Genomic DNA, 17,411 nt, shown 5'->3' on the forward strand with positions numbered 1-17,411 from the left:
ATACGGTACTGTAGTGTTGTCTATTGTACTGTAGAGTACTGAGCCCTTTGCTGTTGCGCATCGTATGTTAGTGTAGTGTAATGTATAGTAGTGTACTGGAGACTAGTAGAATGTATATTAGTGCAATGTATATTAGGCTACTTAAGTTTAATGTGCTATAATGTACTGTGTTGTTCTGTACTTACAGCTTGAATAAGTATTGTTAGTATTTAATAATTATAATAGTACTTATTTAGTAATAATTAATGGAAAGTCATCAATTGTGAATGTAATGTAAAAGATTGTTTCACATACATTAGGTATATGTATGTTTCTCCTACAATGGGTATACATATTTAAGTGTCAGTAAATAATGTGGATGAATTACTGGAGTATGCAATTAGGAGGAGCCGACCAATGAGAGTACAGCGTGCGAGAATGTGACGTCAAGTGAAAAATCGGAACGTGATTGGCTGTTGAGTCGACCTGCGCGGCGAGGAGCAACGGAACGTTATTTTGACCCTGGTATTCGCAAAGTACTGGTGTACAAGTTAGTGTTAGGGCGTGTTGTTACTCTGAGCTGGTACCCCGTTACCCTTTGGGGTCGCTAGGGCTGACAGACCCCTAGCTTACACTGATTTTGTACACCGTCAAAACGCGAATACATAGGGTCCAAAAACATTAAAATCTGCCGTATATACCCTCTTGAGGGAGTATACGCAGATATTTTAGTCCTGAAATATTAAATGTTAATTACATACTGAATGAAAATTATTTTCAGGTGTATTGTTAGTGAATGAGGTAATGTTTTGAATATGATGCCTCGCATGAAATTGCCCTAGTGGTGAGGTATGAATCTTGGAGACTAACGTTGTGACGGGAGCAGTGGTGGAGCGATGATTGACGTGAGACCTGTGGCAGCCGAGCAGAAGGTGGTGGCAGATGTCTTGGTTTAGCCAGATGTGCTACTGATATGATCCACCTATGTGGTAAGGCAAGTAGTTGTTTATAAGCTATTTTATGTTAGGCATGGTACTATTTTATTACGAAAGCGTACTTAAATAGTTAGTGGACGAGCACATAGTTTTGTATGTATTGAGATTGAAGTGGTTAATAGTATGTGGGCGGGGGGGGGCAACCCACAGATAATAGGTGTTCTCACACGAGTTGACTATAGAGTTGTGATATTTAAAATGCAACTGTTGAACGCATAAGAGAAAATACTTTATGTATCTCATAAGTAGACGTTTGAAAGGTATGGTATATGGATGACTGAATGATTTCTATTGGTAGGTTCAAGTAACTGTTGTGCCTTGTTGCAGGTAATACCGGATAGATTGGCGGGACCTCATCGCTGTGGAAGGACAGCGAGACGCGTCAACTTAAGTGTTCGTGACGACTTTGCAGTAAGTGTGTGAATCGTGTTTTGTCGATTTGTCGTAGATAGGTTGTAAGTTCGGTCACGTTACTAGACTAAAGGAGTGTTAATGTTGTCGGGTTTGAATAAGTTATTAGGGGGCCGAGAGTAGTTATGATAGTGAAGTTGAATATTGATGAAGTTGAGAGGAAGGTAGTTTGGCACTTATTAAATATTTCACAAACTGAACATTAATAATGAAGTATAATAGAAATCGTCCGTTTGTTTAAAACGAACAAGTTAAGTTTGTCAACGCTGAGGTTAAATTGGTTAAGCTGTAGATATTTATGGAGTGTCCCATGTTGCAGGGAGAAGTGGGTACAATAACAAAGTAGGGAGTAATAAGACTCGTTAACGGTAAATTGAATAGAGGATGAGTAGGCAATATAAGATGGCATATAAAGACTTGGAAAGCGTCATAACGTCGTTTTAAGTGTTGAACCGTACCTGACATAATAAACAACTAAGTAGTTGCCTTAGTGCCAACAGTAGGTTTTAAAGTAATTTTAGCTGGAGTAAGGCAGTAGTGTATATTTAATCTGGACGGACTGTATAAGTACAATGTAAGAAAATGTACGTGATGAGGATAGGCCGTGGTGGACGGTATTTAGTCTCAATTAGACGTTAAAAAGAAATGTAAAACCAAGGGAGTAGATTAGCGGCATTGAATAGATAAGTGTTTTGGTTTTTGAATAGCGGAGTTGGCGGGTAATGGTGCGAGGTTGACGGGTGGTTAAATACCCCAGTAGCAGTTTGAGCACTGGTACAGCCCATATCAGGTATCATGGCGAGTGTTACACTTTAACGCTCTATTGTTTTCAATTATGAGTGTTAGCATTTTGTGATGTCGAGAAAAGAGTTGCTGGATGGTGCAGTTGGTTCTTGAAAGTCCATTGACTAACTGTCGATAGTGTTTTGGCTTAGAAATCGCGCTGCCCGTGTGTTTAAAATGTGTTGATAGTGCTCTTGGCTATCCAACCGCACTATCACCCCCCCCCCTGGCAATCATGGAATGTGCACTTTAAACAACACTTTAAAGTGCAAAAGTAAAAAAATATAACATTTACAGGTGGCGTCTATAGGATCTTGGATGCATAAGTGGACGAGCCTTGAAGAGAGGAATGGATAAGCACGTCCAAAGGATACCTGATGAAGCAGGCTGTGACTCAGACGCGGCTCATCGCAGCGGGACCTATAACAGCCTGGTTGATCAGTCCGGCAACCAGGAGGCCTGGTCGACGACCGGGACGCTAATGGCCGCAAGGAGCTCAAGGTAAGGTATATATAAACGGGTATATTTTAGTAATCCATAATTAAATATAAATAACAATGTAAAGTATGTATTGAAATGTATTATAGAAATTGCATGATTGAATGTGTTAATGGTTTGAAGGTGACGGCTTGCGTGAAATGAGATTAGAATGTGGAGGAGACAAAGGTTGTGATGGGACCAGTGTTTGACTGATGATTTGAGTGCGACTCGTGGGAGCCGAGCACACGCTGATGGGAGATGAGTTTGACATGATAAAAGAAAAAAAATGTTAAGGCAAGTATGTATTCAATACGTAGTTAGGGATGTTAATATTTGAATGGTACGTTGGTTAAGTTGTAAGTAGGTGTTGAATAATGTAAATTGAAATGTTGAGAACCATAGACTAAAGTTAATAATAGGTGTGGGTTCCCAGGCTCAGATGCTGTAAGAGGTGGAAAACCCGTTGCATATGTAGGTTGGATGTATGAGTTGAAGAAATGTAATTGAAATGAGTTATATTAAAATAGTATAGTGAAACAAAGTACAGTTTGGCATTAAATATATTGTATAGGCATGATTGAATGAATGATCTTTGTAGCATAAAGCGTTGCCTTGTTTCAGGTAATATCGTGGCTATTGTCATGACCCGTGGGCTGTGTGGATGAGGAGGGGAAGACGCTGGCACTTCACTTTTCGTCAAGACTTGGTAGTGTGTGATGTGTTTTGGTGAGTAGTTGTTGATAGGTTTTCGTTTTTTGCCGTTTACTACATACTAAATTTGAGTGAAATATGTTTTGGGTTTGATTTTCCCGTTGAGGCGGCCGAGAGTAGTTAGGGTAAGTTAAATGTGACCGGAATTGAGTTTGAGAAATGTTTAGGTAGTGAGAAATGTATTAGAAGTCGAAATAGGTTTGTTAGTGTTTGTTGTATTTGTGTGGATATAACGTTATCGTTGACAGTTATGAAATGGTTTAGTAATAGAACATGTAACGTAGTGTTTATTTTGAGTGAGAATTTGTCTTATTCAAAGTAGGGAATAATAAACAGTTACTCTGAAACGGAACATTGAATATAGGGGATGAGTCGGAATGTTAAGAGCGGATGTAAAGAGCGCGAAAAGCTCATAGTTGAAGGAGTTAGTGTTGAAGCGTACGTTACATAGGTGTTAAATTAAGTAGTTTATGATTACTAACGTAGCCAGAAAGGCAAGTGTACCGGGCTTAAGGGAGTCGTGTATATTGAAGCGGCAGTCACTGTAGAGTTGTAGTTAATGAAATTGACTTTATGACGATAGGCAGTGTTTGACGTGATTGAGTTGGAAATAGGTTAAGTGAAACATTGTTCAATGATGGAGTAGATTTGGGGCATGCAATAATTGTGTGAGTGGGTTGTGGAATAACTGATTTGTTGTTGGATGGTGTTATGTTGATATTGTGGTGAAATAAAATTGGCAGTTCGAGCACTACTACAGTGGTGTTATTGGTCATGTCGAGTGGTTTTAATGAAAAGCAAGTAGCGTTAAAATGCGAGTCATTAAGGTGTGTAAAATGTTTTTGCAGTCTCCGTGGTGTAGTGGTAAGACACTCGCCTGGCGTTCCGCGAGCGCTATGTCATGGGTTCGTATCCTGGCCGGGGAGGATTTACTGGGCGCAATTCCTTAACTGTAGCCTCTGTTTAACGCAACAGTAAAATGTGTACTTGGATGAAAAAACGATTCTTCGCGGCAGGGGATCGTATTCCAGGGACCATAGGATTAAGGACTTGGCCGAAACGCTACGCGTACTAGTGGCTGTACAAGAATCTAACAACTCTTGTATATATCTCCAAAAAAAAAAAAAAAAAAAAAAACATGTACAGAAATGATAGTTTCGTAAAATCGTTAGGGTTGTATGGTTTCATTTAGGGCAAAAATGTATGTTTTTGGAAAGTTGAGAGTAGTGAATAATTGTCGATAGGGTGAGAGTTTGGGCGTGTTGAAAATTGTTGATAGTGGTGTTGGGGACCGTCTAGTTTTCGAACAGTGTTTGTGTATTAGAACTACTAATGTTGATAATGGAAATGTGTAGTATATGAATGTTAATAATGGTATAATGAAAATCGGCAGGTGAAAGGGTTGAGTAGCTTAGACGTGGATAACATCGTTTGTAGGTAGTTAAGGGAGAGAGGTGCAAGTGTTGAATGTAGAAGTTGCAGTTTCTTGCATAGAAGGTAGCAAAGAATGATGTATTGAGTTTGTTGTAGTGCAGAGTCGTTGATATAGAATGAATGTTGTGTGGGAATGTAATTGTATATAAAAAAGAAATAGACAGAAATTGAGGGGTGGGTGAAGTGCCGTAGAAAGCGGGTCGTTAGTGTGATCATAGAGGACAGTAGATGTGTGGTGAATGATTAGTAAGTAGTTGAAGTAGATGATTAATGAATACATATTTGTAGGTAGTGGTGATAAGTAAATGAAATATGCATTGTAGGGAATATAAGTGTTAGAAACGATAGGTAAATAAGTGTTGAATGAGAATGTTACGTGAATGTTCTCATTAAAAGTAAAATACTACAAACTGTTATGATTTAGAAATGTTATAAAGAATTGTATAGTGAATAGATATGAATGATAAGTGATGTATTATAGTATATAGGTTGAAGAATGGTATATTAATAAATGGCAAGTTATTTAAAATGTTTTGGGTTGGGGGGGGGGTGTTAGTATGGTAAGATAGAAAGTTAGTGGTAAGTGTACTAATAATGTATACCCATATTATGTTCTAGATTTGCGAGAAGATGGTAATCATGGTGGTTGATTGGTAGAGGGACTGGAGGCCAGCGGAGTGTGACGTCCAACTGAAGGAGTCTGATGTGCAAGAAATAATATTGAAGACAAGGATGATGCGACGCATAAGGTGAAGAGAAAGGCGTATATAATTGCAAAGATACGAAGAAGGGACAATAGAGTGTTTTATGGTGACCAAAAATATTCGATTAATGAAGATGGATTTGAATCGAAAATGTTGTTTAAATATCATTTGTTACGTGTAAGGGGAAAGTGTTAAGCAGAGATGATAATGTAGTGATATTTTGGTATAATATTTAGTATAATGTTTAATGAAGTTAAGTATTATATGTTGAAAGAGTGTGCATGACAGACGGTGCACAATGTTTGTTTTGAAAGGAATGTTGGGTGAAGTTGTTGAAAATGTGTGAAGAGAATGTTATGGAAGGTGTATAGTAAATATGTTGTGTGAGATAATAATTAGTGTATTAAATGACGTAAATGTATACATTATAAAATGAATTGTTTGATGGTTATAATTGAATGTAAAGTAAAATAATAAGTGATTAAGAAGAGTGTTTAAATGACGTAATTATGAAAGTTGTAAAGAGACGAATGTTTTAGGTACTGAGAAAAAAGTAGCAGTTTTTGGTGTGTATGGAGATTGCCTATGTGGGGGGTTGTTTTTAGGCATTATGTGTGAGTGTGAAAGTCGAGATGGATGTTGTGGGTGTTAATTGTTGTTTACGTTGGTTATTGTTATGGAGGTTGTTTGATTAGTGTAGAGTTGTGTTGTTTGTATTTTATTATGTTGAGTTTGTATGTTTGATGTCATGTGAGTTTTGTTGACATTACGTCCAGGATGAAGTGTTTGAGCCGTTTGTGTGGTATTTAAGCAGCAGGAGTTGAGTTGATAGTGTGAAAATGTAGATTGAGGATATGTAGAATAGAAAATGATCATGTAAGAGCAATGTATGGTAATGTATATAAAGTAAAATAAATGTGAAAATAGGAATTTTATAGAATGTTAAAATAATTTGTAATGAAAGGCAGAAATGATAGTTGATTATAGGAAATTGATGTTGAAAAGTTAATATTTTAAAGGTGTGTGTAAATTGCCAATGATGAGATTGAACTGATGTAAATGTGTATTATAGTTTTGAAATGTAATTATGACAGGTAGTGAAAGAGATTAATATGGTGGAATGATTTTAGGAGAAATATATGGACGTAGGTTATATGTTAATAGTAGTGTAAATATAGTAACTTTGATAATGTGTTTATATATGATAGGTATAGATATATATAAAAGCATAAATACATGGGTGAAAGTAAAAGTATATATACCGAAATAGCATAAAAAGAAGGAAATATAGTAAAAATATGGAAGATGTATATTGATAGGAAAGGTATGCTATGGTAGGATGTATGATGTCAATGTTTTGGATACATAGGCTGCGTGAAGGAAATGAAACGTAGTTTGTTGTAAGCGTGCTCTGCAGCCAACGTTGTTAGTGTGATAGTTAAGCCGGCGATGTTATTCAGGTATTATATTGATAATGGTCATATAAACATGCGGCCTTGCAGGCGTCGGCTTTATGGATACGTGTTACAAATACGGATCCGTAGCGTTCCTGGTGTCCATTTCACTTTAGATCCCGAGATCTTAAAGCTGTGTTAGTGGTGCTCGGAGATGGTCATTGACACTAAACTGATTCACGGCTCTTAAGGCAGTTTGTTAGGGTTACTATTGAGCTGTAACATGTTTCGGAGGGCAACATACAGTGGAGATCACTGTAACGGACTCAGTTACCATCCTTATAATTTGTCAATCCGGACGCAAGCATGTTGGGCGTTAAGACGTGTTTATTATATTTGAAATATTGTTTGATTTGTATATTGATTTGATAATATATACATAGTGGTCATAAAAATCATTGTTTGGTTGTTTTATATTATTAATTTATTGGAATAGTTGGAAATGAATTATTGCTTGCTAGATCCTTCCCCCTGGAATAACTTGTGGGCTTGACTCAGATACGGTAACTGTCCCCCCCCCCCCCCCCCCCACCAACGTTGATTGAAAATGTTGTTTTGTTTTTAACTTGTGTGTGTTTTTCCCGGTAAAGTTGTGGTCTGGTTGGTAGTTACCTTAGTTCGCTAGCGACTAGTTTCGTGGAAGATGGTTTTCTCTTCCTTTCCCCTCTAGTCACTCCTTTGCCCTGTGGCAGTGTTCCGTGTCAGAGTTCTCCCCACAGGGTATCAGCCTTGCTTTATCCATTAATGACAGTTGGCCAGTTAGGTTCCGGAAATGTCCCCCCCCCCCTTCTTTGAAAGTAAATCCAGTAGTACCCTTAAGGGGCAGGTTGGAGGAGAATATTATGTTTGAGCGTTGTGTTTAAATTGAGTGTGGTTGATGTACACTTACATACTACTATATTAGAGTATATTAACGTGAATTGTTAAATTGGATTGTTGTATTTGTACTGAGTGAAATTGTGCGGCTTGAAGGGGTAGAAATTTCCTAAGGTACTAGTGAGTAGTTGACTATTATTTAGTGAAATTGTCTGAAATAACATAGTTGAAGGTTAATAAATAACTTGACCCAACAGTATGTAAGTTTGTATAGTTATCAATAAGTAGTGTACCAGTTCAAATTGTTTTGATGTGTGATATCATTATGATACACTGTACCTCGGAGCTAGAAGAAATGTGGGGCAAGAGTTTAACATTTATATGCTGTGCTTAGTATATTAAACAGGAATGTGTATTTATAGTAAGTGAATTTGCGCGCTCCCCCCCTTGAGGGTCTGCAAGTAGAGGGTAGTAGACATACCCTAAACAACTGTATTCGTTTGAGATGTAATGATTGTCAATAAACATAATTGAATTTAAGGTTGTTTTTTGTTTATTTTTGTTAACAACCTGTTGCTTTGTCTTACCTAGATGTCACAGGTGACTAAGACATGTATATAAACGTGCTTTGATGGAAATCGAAAACTGTGTGAAAATAGAAAATCAGTGATGACTTATCGTAGAATATATATTGCGAAAAAGAAGGAAGCATTTGTAAACTATAAATTAAAAAAAAAAAAAAAATAATAATATTGTAATGTTGAATAATGAATAAATAATCTTCAATATTGAAGAATATTCTTCAATATTGAAGAATAATCTTCAATAATGAAGAATATTCTCCAATATTGAAGAATAATCTTCAATAATGAAGAATATTCTTCAATATTGGACAATATTCTTCAATATTGGAGATTATTCTTCATCTTCAATATTGAAGAATATTCTCCAATATTGAAGAATATTGTCCAATATTGAAGAATATTCTTCAATATTGGAGAATATTCTTCAATATTGAAGAATAATCTTGAATATTCTTCAATATTGAAGAAAAATTTTCTCCAATATTGAAGAATATTCTTCAATATTGAAGAATATTCTTCAATATTGAAGAATATTCTTCAATATTGAAGAATATTCTTCAATATTGGAGAATATTCTTCAATATTGAAGAATATTCTCCAATATTGAAGAATATTCTTCAATATTGGACAATATTCTTCAATATTGGAGAATATTCTTCAATATTGAAGATTATTCTTCAATATTGAAGAATAATCTTCAATATATTGAAGAATATTCTTCAATATATTGAAGAATAATCTTCAATATATTGAAGAATATTCTTCAATATTGAAGATTAATCTTCAATATTGAAGAATAATCTTCAATATATTGAAGAATATTCTTCAATATATTGAAGAATATTCTTCAATATTGAAGAATATTCAAGAATATTCTTCAATATTGAAGAATATTCTTCAATATATTGAAGAATATTCTTCAATATATTGAAGAATATTCTTCAATATTCAAGAATATTCTTCAATATTGAAGAATAATCTTCAATAATGAAGAATATTCTTCAATATTGGACAATATTCTTCAATATTGGAGATTATTCTTCATCTTCAATATTGAAGAATATTCTCCAATATTGAAGAATATTCTTCAATATTGAAGAATATTCAAGAATATTCTTCAATATTGAAGAATATTCTTCAATATATTGAAGAATATTCTTCAATATATTGAAGAATATTCTTCAATATTCAAGAATATTCTTCAATATTGAAGATTAATCTCCAATATTGAAGAATATTCTTCAATATTGAAGAATATTCTTCAATATTGAAGATTATTCTTCAATATTGAAGATTATTCTTCAATATTGAAGATTAATCTTCAATATTGAAGAATATTCTTCAATATTGAAGAATATTCTTCAATATTGGAGAAGATTATTCTTCAATATTGAAGAATATTCTTCAATATTGAAGAATAATCTTCAATATTGAAGAATAATCTTCAATATTGAAGAATATTCTTCAATATTGAAGAATAATCTTCAATATTGAAGAATAATCTTCAATATTGAAGAATATTCTTCAATATTGAAGAATAATCTTCAATATTGAAGAATATTCTTCAATATTGAAGAATATTCTTCAATATTGAAGAATATTCTTCAATATTGAAGATTATTCTTCAATATTGGAGAATATTCTTCAATATTGGAGAATATTCTTCAATATTGAAGAATATTGTTCAATATTGAAGAATATTCTTCAATATTGGAGAATATTCTTCAATATTGAAGAATATTCTTCAATATTGAAGAATATTCTTCAATATTGAAGATTATTCTTCAATATTGGAGAATATTCTTCAATATTGGAGAATATTCTTCAATATTGAAGAATATTCTTCAATATTGGAGAATATTCTTCAATATTGAAGAATATTCTTCAATATTGAAGATTAATCTTCAATATTGAAGAATAATCTTCAATATTGAAGAATAATCTTCAATATATTGAAGAATATTCTTCAATATATTGAAGAATATTCTTCAATATTGAAGAATATTCTTCAATATTGAAGAATATTCTTCAATATTGAAGAATATTCAAGAATATTCCTCAATATTGAAGAATATTCTTCAATATTGAAGAATATTCTCCAATATTGAAGAATATTCTTCAATATTGAAGAATATTCTTCAATATTGAAGAATATTCTTCAATATTGAAGAATATTCTTCAATATTGAAGATTATTCTTCAATATTGGAGAATATTCTTCAATATTGGAGAATATTCTTCAATATTGAAGAATATTCTTCAATATATTGAAGAATATTCTTCAATATATTGAAGAATATTCTTCAATATATTGAAGAATATTCTTCAATATTGAAGAATATTCTTCAATATTGGAGAATATTCTTCAATATTGAAGAATATTCTTCAATATTGAAGATTAATCTTCAATATTGAAGAATAATCTTCAATATTGAAGAATAATCTTCAATATATTGAAGAATATTCTTCAATATATTGAAGAATATTCTTCAATATTGAAGATTAATCTTCAATATTGAAGAATAATCTTCAATATTGAAGAATAATCTTCAATAATGAAGAATATTCTTCAATATTGGACAATATTCTTCAATATTGAAGATTAATCTTCAATATTGAAGATTAATCTTCAATATTGAAGAATAATCTTCAATATTGAAGATTAATCTTCAATATTGAAGAATAATCTTCAATATTGAAGAATATTCTTCAATATTGAAGAATATTCTTCAATATTGAAGAATATTCAAGAATATTCTTCAATATTGAAGAATATTCAAGAATATTCCTCAATATTGAAGAATATTCTTCAATATTGAAGATTAATCTTCAATATTGAAGATTAATCGTCAATATTGAAGAATAATCTTCAATATTGAAGAATATTCTTCAATATTGAAGAATATTCTTCAATATTGAAGAATATTCAAGAATATTCCTCAATATTGAAGAATAGTCTTCAATATTGAAGAATAATCTTCAATATTGAAGAATATTCTTCAATATTGAAGAATAATCTTCTCCAATATTGAAGAATATTCTTCAATATTGAAGAATAATCTTCAATATTGAAGAATATTCTTCAATATTGAAGAATATTCTTCAATATTGAAGAATATTCTTCAATATTGAAGAATATTCTTCAATATTGAAGAATAATCTTCTACAATATTGAAGAATATTCTTCAATATTGAAGAATATTCTTCAATATTGAAGAATATTCAAGAATATTCTTCAATATTGAAGAATATTCTTCAATATTGAAGAATAATCTTCTCCAATATTGAAGAATATTCTTCAATATTGAAGAATAATCTTCAATATTGGAGAATATTATTGAAGAATATTCTTCAATATTGAAGAATATTCTTCAATATTGAAGAATATTCTTCAATATTGAAGAATATTCTTCAATATTGAAGATTATTCTTCAATATTGGAGAATATTCTTCAATATTGAAGAATATTCTTCAATATTGAAGAATATTCTTCAATATTGGAGAATATTCTTCAATATTGAAGAATATTCTTCAATATTGGAGAATATTCTTCAATATTGAAGAATATTCTTCAATATTGAAGAATATTCTTCAATATTGAAGATTATTCTTCAATATTGGAGAATATTCTTCAATATTCAAGAATATTCTTCAATATTGAAGATTAATCTCCAATATTGAAGAATATTCTTCAATATTGAAGAATATTCTTCAATATTGAAGATTATTCTTCAATATTGAAGATTATTCTTCAATATTGAAGATTAATCTTCAATATTGAAGAATATTCTTCAATATTGGAGAATATTCTTCAATATTGAAGAATATTCTTCAATATTGGAGAAGATTATTCTTCAATATTGAAGAATATTCTTCAATATTGAAGAATAATCTTCAATATTGAAGAATAATCTTCAATATTGAAGAATATTCTTCAATATTGAAGAATAATCTTCAATATTGAAGAATAATCTTCAATATTGAAGAATATTCTTCAATATTGAAGAATAATCTTCAATATTGAAGAATATTCTTCAATATTGAAGAATATTCTTCAATATTGAAGAATATTCTTCAATATTGAAGATTATTCTTCAATATTGAAGATTATTCTTCAATATTGGATAATATTCTTCAATATTGGAGAATATTCTTCAATATTGAAGAATATTCTTCAATATTGAAGAATATTCTTCAATATTGGAGAATATTCTTCAATATTGAAGAATATTCTTCAATATTGAAGAATATTCTTCAATATTGAAGATTATTCTTCAATATTGGAGAATATTCTTCAATATTGGAGAATATTCTTCAATATTGAAGAATATTCTTCAATATTGGAGAATATTCTTCAATATTGAAGAATATTCTTCAATATTGAAGATTAATCTTCAATATTGAAGAATAATCTTCAATATTGAAGAATAATCTTCAATATATTGAAGAATATTCTTCAATATATTGAAGAATATTCTTCAATATTGAAGAATATTCTTCAATATTGAAGAATATTCAAGAATATTCCTCAATATTGAAGAATATTCTTCAATATTGAAGAATATTCTCCAATATTGAAGAATATTCTTCAATATTGAAGAATATTCTTCAATATTGAAGAATATTCTTCAATATTGAAGAATATTCTTCAATATTGAAGATTATTCTTCAATATTGGAGAATATTCTTCAATATTGAAGAATATTCTTCAATATATTGAAGAATATTCTTCAATATATTGAAGAATATTCTTCAATATATTGAAGAATATTCTTCAATATATTGAAGAATATTCTTCAATATTGAAGAATATTCTTCAATATTGGAGAATATTCTTCAATATTGAAGAATATTCTTCAATATTGAAGATTAATCTTCAATATTGAAGAATAATCTTCAATATTGAAGAATAATCTTCAATAATGAAGAATATTCTTCAATATTGAAGATTAATCTTCAATATTGAAGATTAATCTTCAATATTGAAGAATAATCTTCAATATTGAAGATTAATCTTCAATATTGAAGAATAATCTTCAATATTGAAGAATATTCTTCAATATTGAAGAATATTCTTCAATATTGAAGAATATTCAAGAATATTCTTCAATATTGAAGAATATTCAAGAATATTCCTCAATATTGAAGAATATTCTTCAATATTGAAGATTAATCTTCAATATTGAAGATTAATCTTCAATATTGAAGAATAATCTTCAATATTGAAGAATATTCTTCAATATTGAAGAATATTCTTCAATATTCAAGAATATTCTTCAATATTGAAGAATATTCTTCAATATTGAAGAATATTCAAGAATATTCCTCAATATTGAAGAATAGTCTTCAATATTGAAGAATAATCTTCAATATTGAAGAATATTCTTCAATATTGAAGAATAATCTTCTCCAATATTGAAGAATATTCTTCAATATTGAAGAATAATCTTCAATATTGAAGAATATTCTTCAATATTGAAGAATATTCTTCAATATTGAAGAATATTCTTCAATATTGAAGAATATTCTTCAATATTGAAGAATAATCTTCTACAATATTGAAGAATATTCTTCAATATTGAAGAATATTCTTCAATATTGAAGAATATTCAAGAATATTCTTCAATATTGAAGAATATTCTTCAATATTGGAGAATATTCTTCAATATTGGAGAAGATTATTCTTCAATATTGAAGAATATTCTTCAATATTGAAGAATATTCTTGAATATTCTTCAATATTGAAGAATATTCTTCAATATTGAAGAATATTCTTCAATATTGTAGAAGATTATTCTTCAATATTGAAGAATATTCTTCAATATTGAAGAATATTCTTCAATATTGAAGAATATTCTTCAATATTGAAGAATATTCTTCAATATTGAAGATTATTCTTCAATATTGAAGAATATTCTTCAATATTGGAGAAGATTATTATTCTTCAATATTGAAGAATAATCTTCTCCAATATTGAAGAATATTCTTCAATATTGAAGAATAATCTTCAATATTGGAGAATATTATTGAAGAATATTCTTCAATATTGAAGAATATTCTTCAATATTGAAGAATATTCTTCAATATTGAAGATTATTCTTCAATATTGGAGAATATTCTTCAATATTGAAGAATATTCTTCAATATTGAAGAATATTCAAGAATATTCCTCAATATTGAAGAATATTCTTCAATATTGAAGAATATTCTTCAATATTGGAGAATATTCTTCAATATTGAAGAATATTCTTCAATATTGGAGAATATTCTTCAATATTGAAGATTAATCTTCAATATTGAAGAATAATCTTCAATATTGAAGATTAATCTTCAATATTGAAGATTAATCTTCAATATTGAAGAATATTCTTCAATATTGAAGAATATTCAAGAATATTCTTCAATATTGAAGAATATTCAAGAATATTCTTCAATATTGAAGAATATTCTTCAATATTGAAGAATATTCTTCAATATTGAAGAATATTCAAGAATATTCCTCAATATTGAAGAATATTCTTCAATATTGAAGATTAATCTTCAATATTGAAGATTAATCTTCAATATTGAAGAATAATCTTCAATATTGAAGATTAATCTTCAATATTGAAGAATAATCTTCAATATTGAAGATTAATCTTCAATATTGAAGAATAATCTTCAATATTGAAGAATATTCTTCAATATTGAAGAATAATCTTCTCCAATATTGAAGAATATTCTTCAATATTGAAGAATAATCTTCAATAATGAAGAATATTCTTCAATATTGGACAATATTCTTCAATATTGGAGATTATTCTTCATCTTCAATATTGAAGAATATTCTCCAATATTGAAGAATATTCTTCAATATTGAAGAATATTCTTCAATATTGGAGAATATTCTTCAATATTGGAGAATATTCTTCAATATTGAAGAATATTCTTCAATATTGAAGAATATTCAAGAATATTCCTCAATATTGAAGAATATTCTTCAATATTGAAGAATATTCTCCAATATTGAAGAATATTCTTCAATATTGAAGAATATTCTTCAATATTGAAGAATATTCTTCAATATTGAAGAATATTCTTCAATATTGAAGATTATTCTTCAATATTGGAGAATATTCTTCAATATTGGAGAATATTCTTCAATATTGAAGAATATTCTTCAATATATTGAAGAATATTCTTCAATATATTGAAGAATATTCTTCAATATATTGAAGAATATTCTTCAATATTGAAGAATATTCTTCAATATTGGAGAATATTCTTCAATATTGAAGAATATTCTTCAATATTGAAGATTAATCTTCAATATTGAAGAATAATCTTCAATATTGAAGAATAATCTTCAATATTGAAGATTAATCTTCAATATTGAAGAATATTCTTCAATATTGAAGAATATTCTTCAATATTGAAGAATATTCAAGAATATTCTTCAATATTGAAGAATATTCAAGAATATTCCTCAATATTGAAGAATATTCTTCAATATTGAAGATTAATCTTCAATATTGAAGATTAATCTTCAATATTGAAGAATAATCTTCAATATTGAAGAATATTCTTCAATATTGAAGAATATTCTTCAATATTGAAGAATATTCAAGAATATTCTTCAATATTGAAGAATATTCTTCAATATTGAAGAATATTCAAGAATATTCCTCAATATTGAAGAATAGTCTTCAATATTGAAGAATAATCTTCAATATTGAAGAATATTCTTCAATATTGAAGAATAATCTTCTCCAATATTGAAGAATATTCTTCAATATTGAAGAATAATCTTCAATATTGAAGAATATTCTTCAATATTGAAGAATATTCTTCAATATTGAAGAATATTCTTCAATATTGAAGAATATTCTTCAATATTGAAGAATAATCTTCTACAATATTGAAGAATATTCTTCAATATTGAAGAATATTCTTCAATATTGAAGAATATTCAAGAATATTCTTCAATATTGAAGAATATTCTTCAATATTGAAGAATAATCTTCTCCAATATTGAAGAATATTCTTCAATATTGAAGAATAATCTTCAATATTGGAGAATATTATTGAAGAATATTCTTCAATATTGAAGAATATTCTTCAATATTGAAGATTATTCTTCAATATTGGAGAATATTCTTCAATATTGAAGAATATTCTTCAATATTGAAGAATATTCAAGAATATTCCTCAATATTGAAGAATATTCTTCAATATTGAAGAATATTCTTCAATATTGGAGAATATTCTTCAATATTGAAGAATATTCTTCAATATTGGAGAATATTCTTCAATATTGAAGATTAATCTTCAATATTGAAGAATAATCTTCAATATTGAAGATTAATCTTCAATATTGAAGATTAATCTTCAATATTGAAGAATATTCTTCAATATTGAAGAATATTCAAGAATATTCTTCAATATTGAAGAATATTCTTCAATATTGAAGAATATTCAAGAATATTCCTCAATATTGAAGAATATTCTTCAATATTGAAGATTAATCTTCAATATTGAAGATTAATCTTCAATATTGAAGAATAATCTTCAATATTGAAGATTAATCTTCAATATTGAAGAATAATCTTCAATATTGAAGATTAATCTTCAATATTGAAGAATAATCTTCAATATTGAAGAATATTCTTCAATATTGAAGAATAATCTTCAATATTGGAGAATATTCTTCAATATTGAAGATTATTCTTCAATATTGAAGAATAATCTTCAATATATTGAAGAATATTCTTCAATATATTGAAGAATAATCTTCAATATATTGAAGAATATTCTTCAATATTGAAGATTAATCTTCAATATTGAAGAATAATCTTCAATATATTGAAGAATATTCTTCAATATATTGAAGAATATTCTTCAATATTGAAGAATATTCAAGAATATTCTTCAATATTGAAGAATATTCTTCAATATATTGAAGAATATTCTTCAATATATTGAAGAATATTCTTCAATATATTGAAGAATATTCTTCAATATTCAAGAATATTCTTCAATATTGAAGAATAATCTTCAATAATGAAGAATATTCTTCAATATT

The 17,411-nt window shown here is 28.9% G+C and overlaps 1 long non-coding RNA gene across 2 annotated transcripts; it reads left to right on the top strand.

The window, feature by feature from the left end:
- The first annotated feature begins 473 nt into the window (after positions 1-473).
- Positions 474-8,307, top strand: LOC123774169 (uncharacterized). Of its 2 annotated transcripts, XR_011224507.1 has the most exons (6): positions 474-968; positions 1,302-1,385; positions 2,466-2,669; positions 2,790-2,946; positions 3,270-3,374; positions 5,412-8,307. It is a non-coding gene; the product is annotated as an uncharacterized lncRNA (long non-coding RNA). The 2 variants fall into 2 exon arrangements; XR_011224506.1 differs by lacking the exon at positions 2,790-2,946 and having other exon boundaries at positions 484-968.
- Positions 8,308-17,411: the final 9,104 nt, after the last annotated feature.

The sequence above is a fragment of the Procambarus clarkii genome, chromosome 73, assembly GCF_040958095.1.
Source record: "Procambarus clarkii isolate CNS0578487 chromosome 73, FALCON_Pclarkii_2.0, whole genome shotgun sequence".
Taxonomy (NCBI): domain Eukaryota; kingdom Metazoa; phylum Arthropoda; class Malacostraca; order Decapoda; family Cambaridae; genus Procambarus; species Procambarus clarkii.